Source organism: Rutidosis leptorrhynchoides, chromosome 1 (assembly GCF_046630445.1).
Source record: "Rutidosis leptorrhynchoides isolate AG116_Rl617_1_P2 chromosome 1, CSIRO_AGI_Rlap_v1, whole genome shotgun sequence".
NCBI lineage: Eukaryota > Viridiplantae > Streptophyta > Magnoliopsida > Asterales > Asteraceae > Rutidosis > Rutidosis leptorrhynchoides.
Genome location: NC_092333.1, coordinates 380,448,889 through 380,463,447, shown reverse-complemented (window position 1 = coordinate 380,463,447; position 14,559 = coordinate 380,448,889). Strand labels below are relative to the sequence as shown.

General features: G+C 33.7%; 1 pseudogene; it reads right to left on the bottom strand.

The window, feature by feature from the left end:
- Positions 1-1,117: 1,117 nt before the first annotated feature.
- On the bottom strand, positions 1,118-5,712 carry LOC139900680 (adenylate-forming reductase 03009-like; annotated as a pseudogene).
- Between the last annotated feature and the right edge of the window lie 8,847 nt (positions 5,713-14,559).

The window sequence follows — 14,559 nt, the reverse complement described above, 5'->3', positions numbered from 1 at the left end:
ATGTAGCAACAGAGCAAACACCTCGTTATAGTGAAATTCAGGTTCTTGTTGATAGCCTTTTGCTACAATCTAGCTTTGTTTTCTGATCACCGTACCATATTCATCGTATTTACACTTTAACACCCACTTGAGATCAACAACTTTCACTCATTTTGGTGAAGTTACCAACTTCTAAACATCTAATCGATGAAATTATTGGATTTCTTCTTGCATGGCTAACACCCAATCCACATGCTTTAAAGCTTTTCTTGTTGTCTTAGGCTCAATTTTAGAAATATGACATTCACATTCATAAAAAGCAGCAGCAACTGTCATTTGAGCATCGACTTAACTGTTGATTTGAACTTGTCATCTAGTTTTGACACTTGCATTGGGATTACCAATAATATTTGTAACTAAACTAAAGAGAGAATAGAGTGTGTTGGTGTGAAATAAAATAAAGTGAAATGAAGTTTATATAGATAATGTTTTAAAAAAGGACTGTTTCCAAACAGTCAAAAAATACGCACCAATCAGAAGCCGCCACATGTCCTGACGCGGTTTTCGTTGAAACGGTGACTAACGCCCCAGAGGCGTCAGCCGTGACGCTGCTTTGAGGGAGTCCCGAGGCATGAAATTGCAACAGCCTGGGTGACGATGGGATGGTGATGCCGCGTTATTTTTGGTCTTACTTTTTTTACTTCATTTCTTGCTCTCCCTTTTTCATTTCTTTACTTTTTAAACATTTAGTTAACCGACTGTTGACCGTTTCTTTTCAATGTTCTTTTAACCTGCAGCGAGTTATTTATTTTTATAATTTTCTTAGTTCATTTTTCTTCCTTTAAAATTCCTTTATATTTTACCGTTTAACTGCTGACCGTTAATCTTTTTTAAACGTTCAAATAACATACTGTTAAATGGCTAAAGCAACTTCATATCAAAGCGAGGGCTTTTTATCATCGTTTATGACTAGTCTCATGGATTACTTTTAATCTAACACAATAGTAATAAAATTAAATTAAATTAAATTAAAAGTTCAACTCATATACACTATATATAGCACATATATACAGTGTTACACATTTACAATCCAATTATTGGTTTTATAGTTTGTAGTTTGCTAAACGTGATGTTAAGTTTAAGAGTCCCAAATTGGACCAAAATCTGCAATCCCTTTACTCTTACAAGCATTTACCACATCCCTACTACCTTCGGGGTTACTTTGTAACAACTCGACTTTTTCCGTTAATTTCGTTACTTATCCGTTAAATATTTAACGGTGATTAATTAGAACTTTATGTGTTTAATGGATTTAAATGCATACTTGATCCTAGTGGATTACTTGAGTTAATATGTTTATATTAATTGATGAACTTGTTTCAGATAACGAAATACCTAGAAAACAACACGATTAAGATAATCGCCTAGAAAACTTTTCAGTTTACGGAACTCAGAAAAACGATAAAATAATTATTTTTAATAATTATTGACCTTACGAAGAACTTATTTAAGTTATTATTTATTTAGTAAATTAAACCCGGTGAATTCGTTTCAACGACTAGTTAACGTTCCGGAGATCCGGTACGGTTAACGGCACTCGAAACGGACCACGCGCATACAAGAAAATAATGAAACGAATTGTATTTCACTTTTAATAATTATTTTATGTAATTATTATGTTTTAAGAATACTTTTAATTTATTAGAAGTTTTAAGAATTTAAAACGCGTAGAATTCGCTAAAACGCTCAGTTAATGTTCCAGTTTGCGTTTTCGGCCAACGACACCTAATGGTCTATGCAATAAATGTTTAAACTAGTCAAAATTAGCCCATGGATCACCCATGTGGGCCATTTGGCCGAAATCCATAAAGGGGGGCTCCCTTGTTTTTAATTTGGGCATTATTTGCTAGTTATTCCTTATTTAGGCAACTCTAATCCGCCTAAATCATAAACTGCACATATTTTTCTTCCTCCCTACCCTAGCCATGAAATTTATCAGCCCTATAAACCTATCAACATTGTCGACATCTTCAAGGATCAAGATCACGTCAATTTCTTGCTTGATTGCTAAATCGTTTACGTATTCGTGATCCTCTCGTTCTCCTCTACACACATCTACTTGCTATTTGTTATTTGAAGGTATAAAACTACTAACCCTAATCTTATTAGATCTTAATATGATCAATTAAATAGTGTACAAGAGTCTAGTGCTCAATTGATTGCGACTAAAGTTGTCGTTAGTCGTTAATTTGCTCGATTGCTGTCTTTGTTATGAAAACCGAATTTAATTATTATGAATCTGATTATAAGAGTTTGTGTACTGATCTTGTATTGTATCTAGATGGATAGATCTCAAAAAATTAATAATTTTGGACTTTGATTTCGCATGTTTTCGTTATTGTATGCTCAAGTTATGATTAAACGAAGTTGTCGTTAGGGTTTTGCATGATGTACGAATTTTCTGATTTGTGTGCTTTATGATTTGGCTAATGAAAAGTATACTATTATATTCCTTGCGAAAAATCATGCATGTTAGACTTAAGATTTACATCAAAAGCTTTCGTAATGCTTCCGTTATGTCAAAACGAAGATTCGTGTTGTTAAGTGAGCTGAATCTGTTTTCGAATGTGAAAGAAACTTTCTAGAGTGAAGTAGAAGTTGATTGAGACTTTTATCTTCTGGAATATGTTATTTTATATATTACTTGATGTATTTCATTTGTATGCGAACTTGCGAAAACGTGATTTTCCATGAGATATATGCTCATATAAGTGACATGTCTGTTTGCTATTTAAAACTGGAAGGTCTGTAAAGATTGATTAAACTGTACGAATTGGCTAAAGAGATGTCTTTGATTATTTTATCACTAAAATTTTGGGATGTTTTGAGATGACTCCATGACTCCAATTGGCCGTTCGTCAAAATCTATTTTCTATATTTTCTGAGAAATATTTCAAAACTGATGCTCGTGTTGAAACTGATTTAGTAAACCATAACTAGACCTCTTCTGATTTCTGACTTTTAAGTGTCGTATGAGGCTTTGGCCAGACTTTTTGGAATCAATTTTAAGTATAGTTGTGATCTGGAGTTGGTCATAATTTTATGAGCTATATGCTATGAGCTATAGTTGTATCTTTCTACGATGTACGTAATTTGAAGGCATGCTTTAATCTGCGAATGTGCAATTTGCTTAACTATGAGTTGTAAAGTGTTACTTGACCTAGGTTTGACATGTTGACCATGTTTGCATGACCTACTGAGATGTTTGACTTTAGTTGACCACTTTGACCGAGTTGACTTTTGGTTTGACTTTGATTGACTTTTGTTGACTTGCTTGGATTAGTTGACTTTTACTTGTTCGTTGAGTCAGTCTTAGCACTAGAACTTTGCGTACACTATGGGTTGACATAGTATAACCTGTATGTGTATACTTAAGATGACTTACGTGATTAGGTTGCGTTGTTTGGTTGAGAGTGTTCGACTACAGTACATTTTGTTAAGATATTTCAAGTGCTTTTGCAAAGGTGAGTCTACATTCCCTTTTTCATTAACATTTTTGGGATGAGATACATGCTGCTTTTGAAACTATTTTTTAAATTGTTTTTACGAATATTTTACATATTAGGCACGAGTAACTTACCAGAATATACATATGAGTTCAGATCAAAAATCCCTTAGCTTGATTATATTAGTTACTTTGTAAGCTCGACTTATAGGGACGGTACCGTTAGGTTTGACAAACCTCACCGCAACATAACTGGTGCTTATTTTGTTGTTACTCATACACTTGATCGGTGTATCGCTTAGATAGGGTAAACTGAAGACGTGTAGCTCGGCTATACACAAAGGTTAAAGCTTTATAATCAAGTGTTCATGATAAGTGTATATTATTACGAAGCTTTTCAGAAATCTCATGGCCTACTTACGATGAATGTTACTTAAACAAGATGTTTAAAACTTGAAACTAGACATGGTAATGTCTACAAACAGATGAAACAAAAAGAACTTTTTGATGTCCTACTCAGTTAAAACTTGACATCTTACAAACAGTTTATTACTTATCATTTGCTATATGCAAACTTTTGAGATTAAACCTTAGCAGTTTATTTAGATAAACGATTTTGAGAAATGATTTTCGACAAATGATTTATGGAAACTGTTTTATGAAACATAAGAGAACTATTTACTCAAACCTGTAGATTCACTCAACTTTATGTTGATCCATTTTTCATGATTTATCTCAGGTATTATTTGCTTCAGCTGTAGAACATTGCTATTATGTAGAATTCAAGCCAAGCATTGAGACCAGAGTTAATACGCCGTTAGTGGATTCTGGCGGGGTATTACATACTTGTTACAATCACCACCTATACACCAAACTTCTTGGCCGCCTCAACGCTCATTTCAGAGACATTTGGCCGTCCCATAACCGCGGTGTCATGAACTATCACCTTCTCTTTTGGATACCTACTCACCCACTCTTTTATTTCTTTCCCAAAGTTTTCTTCAATACCCTTTGTTACTCATAACAAACACACTTCAGCTGGACCTTGTTGTAGTAAAAAAAGACAAAAACACACAAATCCCCAAACCAGTTGCCATCACTAACACGCGGTTATACATGTTAACTAAATAAGGTAAGCCCGCAAAATGCACTTGTCGAACCCATAAGTGAGTTGGTGGGTTCGAGACTAGGGATTTTGTGAAATCCCCAACCGCGCCGGTTAACATCATGTGTTCTTCTTTACCATTGAAAATTATACCAAATGCATGCCATTCGGATAAAGGTGAAGGGCTGATTCTACCTAGAATCTAGGCTTTACTCCTCCTACGAACTTAATAATCGAAGCATGGCCCGATGGTGCTGACACCTTCACTGCAACTCGTCTTACCGTCATCCAAGGAATAATAATTAGTATAGTTATAGCAATGGTGAACCAAAAATTCTTTCTCTTTAACCAACTTTGACACCACATCTTTACTATAAGATTTGGTCTCAGGCTCATACGATTTTGTGAGCACAATAAAGGCCCAAAGAAGAATCAAGGACACCCAACCCATGAATTTATGAGTTCTTTCAAACACATTATGGTGAAGGTGACGAACAAGAGGGAACACGTCAAAACAACACAAGCACAAAAGCGAGAGAATAGCTATGGCAACACCAATTATTGCATTAGAAGTGTTTTCTCTATCATTAAGTGTGAGAATTAATGAATATGTTAGCCAAGCGACGGATGAAATTCCGCAACTACTATGTATCCCACCTAAAGATTATAGTAAAGAGGCAGTAACGGTTTTTAAGTGTAAAGGAACCCAAGATCGCCCAAAGAGGTTAACCGCAAGCCAGAAAACAATGCATAAAAAGGCTTCACTTCGATATTATGTTATAGACAAAAGATTTCCAATTGAGAATAGTGTAACATGGTTCTAGCATATGGCTCGTGGCAGCTTGAACTAGCATCGTAATGATAAGAGATAAACAAACCATAAAGAGTCTTTTGTAAACCGTAAACATTCCTTGATCTAGCAAGATCACGGACAATCTAGACCCTTTAGGTTTTGTTTGTGGCCTAGAAACAATCTTGCCGGGGAGTTGTTGAGCTAGAACTGCTAGCTCGTAACCTACAACCCTATCATTTCAAAATCTGATTTATCATCTTTTTACATTTATTTATATCACCATTATCATAAACTCAAACACAAACATCACCAAGAACACAATTCAAACATATTAAAGTCAGTTTCAAACACCAACAACACAATTCAAACAAATCTTAATCAGTTTCATACATCAACAATTACAAATATGTCTATAATTCGTTCATTTATGGTTCATTTTCTTTGGGGAGGCCAAATTTCAATCCAAAATGGTTGGCTTACTGGTGATAACACAACGATTAGAAGTAGTTTTGTGTTGAACACCAAGGTTAACTGTATGCAGTTAAACTAAATGGCGTATAATTATGTAGGTGTGAGTCAAAGATCACACACGTTAAAAATGTTCTTGTGGGTTCTTTTCAATGGAAATGAATGGAAAAGTGAACTTACTGACGATAACACTTTGGAAACAATATATTTTTATTCTCAGAATGATCCAAATTACGAGGCTCAAATTGAAATTCAGTTTGAGGAAATTTTTCCAACCACCCAAAGTTCGGGTTTTATGGATCTTATTCAAACTTTGGAAGGTGGTCCATCAACATCAAACTACGATTCAGCAATTATTGAAGATGAACAAGAACGAAGAGATGAAGAACAAAATGTAGTAGACTCAGATGATGGTATGTCTACTGCAACCGACGGTACAGTTTCTGATTAGAGCGTTGAAGAGAATGTTTATAGTGACGAAGGTAAAGACGAGGAAGTGGAACCACATCTAGAGACTGTCCCAGTTTCACGTTTCAGGTTTGTTAATCAAGGTGAGGCTAGCAATAGTTTTGCATTCGATGATGACCAAGAAGCTTCATGGGTTTTTTATGATAAGGAGATCGGTAGTATTTCAAAGGGAATGGTGTTCTAGAACAAAGACGAACTTATATATGCTGTTCAGAAATGGAATATACACCATAATAGAGAAATAGTTGTTACACAAAGCAAGCCGGGTTATTGGAAAGCACATTGTATAACAACTAGCTCAAGTTACAAGGGTCCACAAGAAAGATATTATTATTGCTGGAGTGTAAGTGGTTCGTCTCACAATGGATTGAAGGTATGGAAAGTTACAAAATGGAAAGATGAACACACGTGTTATGGACACGTATCGGAAAACAACAATCGTTGTTTAACCTCTAGCTTAATTGCTAGTGAAATTGAGCATCAAATATGTTTAAACGTTGCTTTTCCTGTTAAAACATCCAAACCCAAATAAAAAATACATGGCATGTGGATGTTCGTTATGCTAAAGCAACAAATGCTAGGCGTATTGCAATCGAACGATTGTTTGGAACTTGGGAAAGTAATTTTATTCAACTACCAAATTATTTGAATGAATTAGTTTCTATCACTCCAGACACAATTGTTGTGTTTGAAAATGGACCTGAAATTGAAGAAGGTTTCGCCACATTTAAATTTGTGTTTTGGGCATTCAGTCCAGCCATTAAAGCATATAAATTATGTATTCTGATCATTTGCATCGATGGAACCCATTTTAAAGGTAGTTATAGGGGTAAGTTGTTAACATCGGTTGACAAAAATGCTAAAAATCAAATTATACCCGTTGCCTTTGCACTAGTTGATGAAGAAAGTTACGAAAGTTGGGTTTGGTTTTTGCAAATGCTCCAAGAAAATGTTATTGGAAACGGAAAGTTGTGTGTCATCTCTGATCGATACCCAGGTATCTTACATGCAATGGGTGCTCAAACGTATGGTTGGGAACACAGGTAATGTTTGCGTCACATTCATAGCAACTTATTGAGCAAATATACTAAAGTAAAATCGCTCAAACACTTGTGTTGGACAGTCGGTTTAACAGTGAATCAAATATTGTACAAGAATTCCCTCAAAGCCATCAAACAAGCTAGTATTGAGGCTTGGCAATATTTGCATGATGCTGATTTAGGCAAGTGGACTGTGTATAGGGACAGACTGAGGAGTCGTTGGGCTAACACAACGACAAATATTGTTGAGTCCCTCAACAATGTGTTTCGTCATGCCCGTATGATGCCGATCAAATCGTGTATTGAATATACATTTGATTACACCAGACAACACTTCTACGATCAAAGTCGAGATGCAAGGCAATGTAATTCACCACTGTCCAAGAACATGTTTAACATCTTTAACGAACGGGCAAAAAGAGGTCAAAAATACAAAACAGCATGTTATAACGAACAACAAGGTGTGTTCAAGGTTCAATCAATTTATCAAAGAAGTGGTTAAGGTGGAACCAATTACACAGTGGAGTTTAAAGAGAAAAGGTGTTCATGTGGAATTTGGCAACACCAAAGATTACCTTGCTCTCGTGCCATTTCCGTGTGTAAACATCTAAACGAGGATATAAATAAATGCATCAGTAAAAAGTACACAACTCCTACATGGAGAGAGCAATATAGCCATCATTTTAATCCACTAAGAGACGCGAGCTACTGGGCACATATAGAATGGAACATTATGGCTGATCCATCAAGATTGATTAAGCATAGGGGGAGGAAGAAATCAAAACATATTAAGAACCAGATGGATGAACGTGAAAAGCAAAAACCAAAGTGTCGTATATGCAGGGCTGAAGGTCACAACGAGAATACCTATCCAACTACTAGAATGCCATAGGTTTTTAAGTAGTAATTTGTTGTACTTTGTTTGTTGTAATCGCTAATTATGTTTATGAATAAAAAAGTGTTGTTGAAATAATGAAATTGCACGTTACTAATCTTATTCAAGTACTAATCTATTACAAGTAACTTTAATTTATAAAAGGTCTAGGTGCATAATAGTATTCACCATGACTATCATACATTGTATCGAACTCAAGTTCGTCTTGATATCAGCTAAAAAGTCACGTTTTCACCCCGGTATTAAAGGCCAAAAACAAGAAAGATTCAAATTTATCGAAAAAATACCCAATTCTTCGGTTAGAATTCAAGAATAAATAATTACCAAGACGGTGCAAAAAAAATAAAGAGAATCGGAGCTAAAACGAAGATTCTAGAGTGAAAGTGGTGAAAGACAAGAAATCAAGTTACTATCCAGGGAACCAGGCAAGCCAAACGGCCCGCCAAATGGCCTTCCTGGCTCAAAAACGGCCTGCCAAATGGCTCAGATAAATAGCCCCTGCAAACGGGCTGGCCTGGCAAACGGCCCCTGTAAACGGCCGGCCAAACGGCCTGCTAGCAGTTTGCAGGCAAAATTCTTGCTTATTTAAAGGGTCTTTGTCATTCATTCCAATGCACACTTCAATTCACTTCTTTCTCTCTCTTGTACAATATTAGTCATACTTTCAAGGTCTTCGACTTCGTGCGAGAAACCTAGTACCCGGAGAAGAATGCCGAAGATTGTATTAGGAGCGGTCTGGAGTTTGAAGTTGTCACTTTTGTATTCGGAACTCGTTTAATCTACTGGTACTTCTATCCTTTATCTTTATATAATGTCTTCTATCATTATGTTCTGTGATATTGTTGCCATAATTAGCGAGTAGTTATCTTTAGTGTATGTTGTGATGTAAGCAGTTATAATGCCGAAATAATGTTATGGGTTGTGTATGTTGTTGAAATGCTTTCTGATTATACTTTAAACTCAATCGCTTTTCCAACTAATAGAACCTAGTTATTGGCTCTATTATTGGGAAGTCCCGAACCCCGATTCAGAGTACACTATCTGTGTCACCCCTTGGTAAGAGAAGTCTATCGGATACAATTTAAGATCGACTGAGGCACACCGGTTGTAGTAAGTCTATCGAGCTTTGGATTCCGACTGAGGACTCTTTCATAGTGAAACATTTGACTAGACTCTTAGTACATTGTCGGTCCCAGACCATGCTAGTGTAGTCACCAAGCATATAAACTTCGTACGTGCATGCTGAAGCACATCAGTTATTGTAAGCTGTACCTCTGCTAAGTAAGGCCATGGAACCCGGTCAGTGTTGATTAGTACACTGCACCATAATGCGGTCTCAAGCATTGCACCCTGCTTGAGGGATTCTTAGTTAATTAAGAAACTGTTTGTTTAGACACATAAAGGATTGGACCGTTAGGATAACCAAACGTGTTCATGGAAGTCAACCTGACTTGGCCATGGTGTTCTTTATGGTTGAACTCTTTTTAAAGGGCCTAACTATCTTTTAAAACCAATCATTAACGAAAGCATTGGAACACATCATGTCTCTCGAATATGGTAAACCATGTATTCTATTATGCTTAAGAAAGTTTAGACCTTTGTGGAATGTTAATACGTTACCCAACCGAGTCGTGCAATTGGATGATCCGTCTGAACGTGTATGCCTGTAGTCAGACTGCACGGGCGTCGGGGGTAAGGGACGTTGCTGTCTATTCAGAATCTTCAAGCCTATCACATTACCCAGTGACATGTCTTACGACATGGGTGTTTAGGACCAGTGTAATGAATACAAGGCCTCTGCCTATTCATGAGCCAGCATTCCATAATCTTGGCAGAATAACTGATGAAATCATAGTATGCACTTACTTTAACATTATCTGAATTACGAATTTTATCGCATTTACTTTATCTGTCTTATAAATTAGAAAATCCTAAAATTAGGTAACCACTACTCCTTCATAACTATCTTATGCTTTAATATAGGTTCGATTCTACTCATATCTTAAAAAGACGACTCTAGGTCATACTTCCCTTACTCATAATAAGGAGTAGTACGATTTAGGCCCCGCTAAATATAAATTTAAGACAGTACCCCCTCTTGGTGGTTGATTCTGACGTGTTACGACCTAACAACACCGCACAAATAAAACCGTCCATTTCAGCCATATCAAGAGGGAACTTAGTTTTTGGCACCGCTGCCGGGGAACTGGTATCAGACAATACTGCTCTCTATTAAACTTATTTACAAGAATTTAGTGGTATCTAAGAAAGACAATTATACACAGACTTGGTTGTTGAATTTTCCGAACAGTCTCCAATTATATTGGGACCAAAAGGATCCTGCCTCTCCGTAGTCGGCCATGCCAATTGGTTTGTTGAATATTTCGTGCGAAGCTTTGTTATCGAAATACCAGGGAATCAGTAGCCAAAACCAAAAACATATTCAACATTGGGATAGTTAGCTTATCTTAGACTAAATTAGATTACATCAGACTACTTTAGATTAAGATTACCTTAGAAATTTAGTTTATCTGCTTAAAATTTAAAACAAAAAGGCATACCCAGTGTATGACCCAAACCCGATCTAAACCTAGGCCATTGTTATTCGTACCTGATCTAGACGCAATAATCTCTAAAGCACGCAAGGAAGCCCGAATCAGAAATCAAATGGCGTTACGCGTTACTTTAGCAGAAAATACCAAACCCTCGATTGAAGGTCGAGGAGGACCAATCAGATTTCCAGAGATTCAAGGACACTCGTTCGAGTTAAAACATCATATCATCCAACTCATCCAAAATAGCTATTAGTTTCATGGATTACCGAATGACGATCCTAATTCTCACCTTGATAAATTCATATCTCTTTCGAACTCCTACAAACAGCCAGGGATAGGACAAGATATAGTCTGACTATACTTGTTTCCCTATTCTCTCACTCATCATGCTCAAACATGGTTCGAAGGACTGGAAAAAGATTCCATCACGTCATGGATGGAGATGGCTACTAAATTCCTAACCAAATATTTCCCTCCTTCCAAAAAACCAAACTAAAGAATGATGTCATTAACTTCAAACAAAGTTATGATGAATCTCTTTACACTGCATGGGAGCAATTCAAAACCCTACTGAAGAATTGCCCTAATCATCAGCTAGAACGGTCAGCTCAAATATGTACCTTCTACAATGGTCTTACGGTAAATCATAGGACGATGATCGATGTCTAATGCCCTGTCCTAATCTATCTGGACGAATACATTACATTTGGTTACATCGCGAGGTACTTGACCTCTATATGATACATTTTACAAAAATTGCATTCGTTTTTAAAAGACAAACTTTCATTACATCGAAAGTTAACAGGCATGCATACCGTTTCCTAATATATCAATCTATCAATGACTTCTTATCAATCTTGATGAACTTAATGACTCGCATGCAACGTCTTTTGAAATATGTCATAAATGACTCCAATGTAATATCTCTAAAATGAGCAAATGCACAGCGGAAGGTTTCTTTCATACCTGAGAATAAACATACTTTCAAGTGTCAACCAAAAGGTTGGTGAGTTCATTAGTTTATCATAAACAATCATTTTCAATATTTTAATAGACCACAAGATTTCATATTTTCATAAACATCATTCTCATATCAGGCATTTCGCAAACTGCATAGAGATAAAAATCATTCATATGGATTGAACACCTGGTAACCGACCTTAACAAGATGCATATAGAATATCCCCCAGTATACAGCGCGCATCTACAATACTAAATAATACCTCGAAGTACTAAAGCATCCATACCCTGGATGGGGCTCGTTGGTCCCGATAGATCTACCTTTAGGATTCGCGTCAATTAGGGGCCATTTCCCTAATTCTTAGGTTACCAGACTTGAAGGGGCGATATTCGGTTTAATAATCCAACCATATAATGTAGTTTTCGATTACTTGTGTCTATTTCGTAAAACATTTATAAAAGCAACGCATGTATTCTCAGTCCTAAAAATATATATTGCAAAAGCATTTAAAAAGGGAGCAAATGAAACTCACTATAATGTATTTTGTAGTAAAAATACATATGACGATATTGAACAATGCAGGGTTGGCCTCGGATTTACGAACCTATAACATTTGTTTATTTATTAATACACATAATTGTAATCGAACCATATATATATATATATATATATATATATATATATATATATATATATATATATATATATATATATATATATATATATATATATATATATATATATATATATATATAAATTTATTAGTTATATCCTTTTTATATCAAAAATATATATATATATATGTTTCATGTATTTCTTTTGTATATGAAAATATTAATTTTGTTATGTTTAATGTATTAAATATATATATCGTTTGTTTGTTAAAACTAATAATTGTACTAACACTAAAATGATATTTGTAATGGTAAAATGATAATATTGATAATACTTAATATTACTAAAAAATAATAATGTTAATAATTCTATTAGTGATAAATATAACGATATTAATAATGGAAAACTGTAAAGATATTAATTTTTACTATTACTGATATTTATGATAATGATTTTTGTAATTATATAATAATACTCATTAACAATACAACTTATAATGATATTAATAGAAGTAATAATATATTTGTAGTAATAATAATAATAATATTAATAAAAGTAAAAAATATGATAATGTTAATAATAATAATGATAATATTTATAATAATACTTATGTTAATAATAATACTAACAATCATAAAATGATACTAATACTAATATTAATGAAAATAATAACAATTCTCATTATTTTCTTAATAATAATAATAATAACAATAACGTTCGTAATTGTATCTATTGTTATAATAATGATAATAAATGATAACTTTTATAAATATACTTATATTAGTAATAATAATAATAACAATTTTTATTAATAAAAATCAATCATAATAATAACAACAACAACAACAACAACAACAACAACAATAATAATAATAATAATAATAATAATAATAATAATAATAATAATAATAATCATAATAATAATAATAATAATAATATTACTATTATTAATAATAATAATAATAATAATAATAATAATAATACTAATAATAATAATAATAATAATAATAATAATAATAAAGGAAATAAATGAGTATACCCTTATAAATCTCCTCTAAAAAGAATTGCCCATGACGGGACTCGAACCCGCGACCTCTTGATAACCCGCTAACTCCCTTAACCATAGCTCTATTGTATTATTTCTGATTTAATTCAACTACACTTTATATATAACCCGATATATATCTCAATTTACATTCTTCATCTCCTCAAAATTTAAAACGACCAACGACCCATATTATTCTAATAGCTAGTTTCACAGTTTGATTTAGGGTATGTAAATGAAATAGAAACGAACCAGTTTTGTTGATTCGACTAATAAGAAAAAAAAAGCAGCTAGCAGCAGTACAGCGACGTGATGAACTCAAGAACAACCAAATCTCAAATTTTGATTTTAAAGCAGTTTTAGACCAAGTTTCCTAAATGAAAAAGGTTGTAAATCTCCCTTAGAAACTTTAGAGACCGTCAATTTAACCTAAATCAAAATAGAAGTTTCGAATTTGGCTGAAGAACAATCGTTGACTTTTTGATTTTAGAAATTTGACTCGTAAATTAGAGCTTGATACTCAAAATTGAATGTTGAATCTTTCTAGATATTTTGAATAAAGGATTTCTAACTGAATTGCAATTATAGATTTTTAGAAATCGTTCAAAATCTAGTTTTTGAAAGTTTTGGGTTGAAGAACAGGGTACATCGGTTTTTCTTAATATTTTCTGATAAATTTCACAATTTGCAATAAGTGTTAGATATAATGTAATGTGGAACGTGTACTACATCATCAAGATTCGTTTGTAATTTGTTTTATAGCAGAAGTGGTTCAATAATTTGTACCAATTGAAACAGAGATGAAGAAAAATAAAAACGGGTATTATTCTTTAATCTAATTCGTACGATTTCATTGACTTTAACAATCAGATAAATAATTTAGCTGTGATTAGGTCAATTAACAGAATACGTATTTTTTGTATATATATATATTTTATAATTGTATTATATATAAATAATTGTATATCGTATTATGTATATAATATAAATATATATATATGTATTTAGGTATTAACTGATTTTATATATATATCTATCTGTATATATCCGTTTATATATCTCTATTTATATAACTGAAATTTATTTATGTATTTGTATTTATATATTATACTTAATCTTATTACTAATAC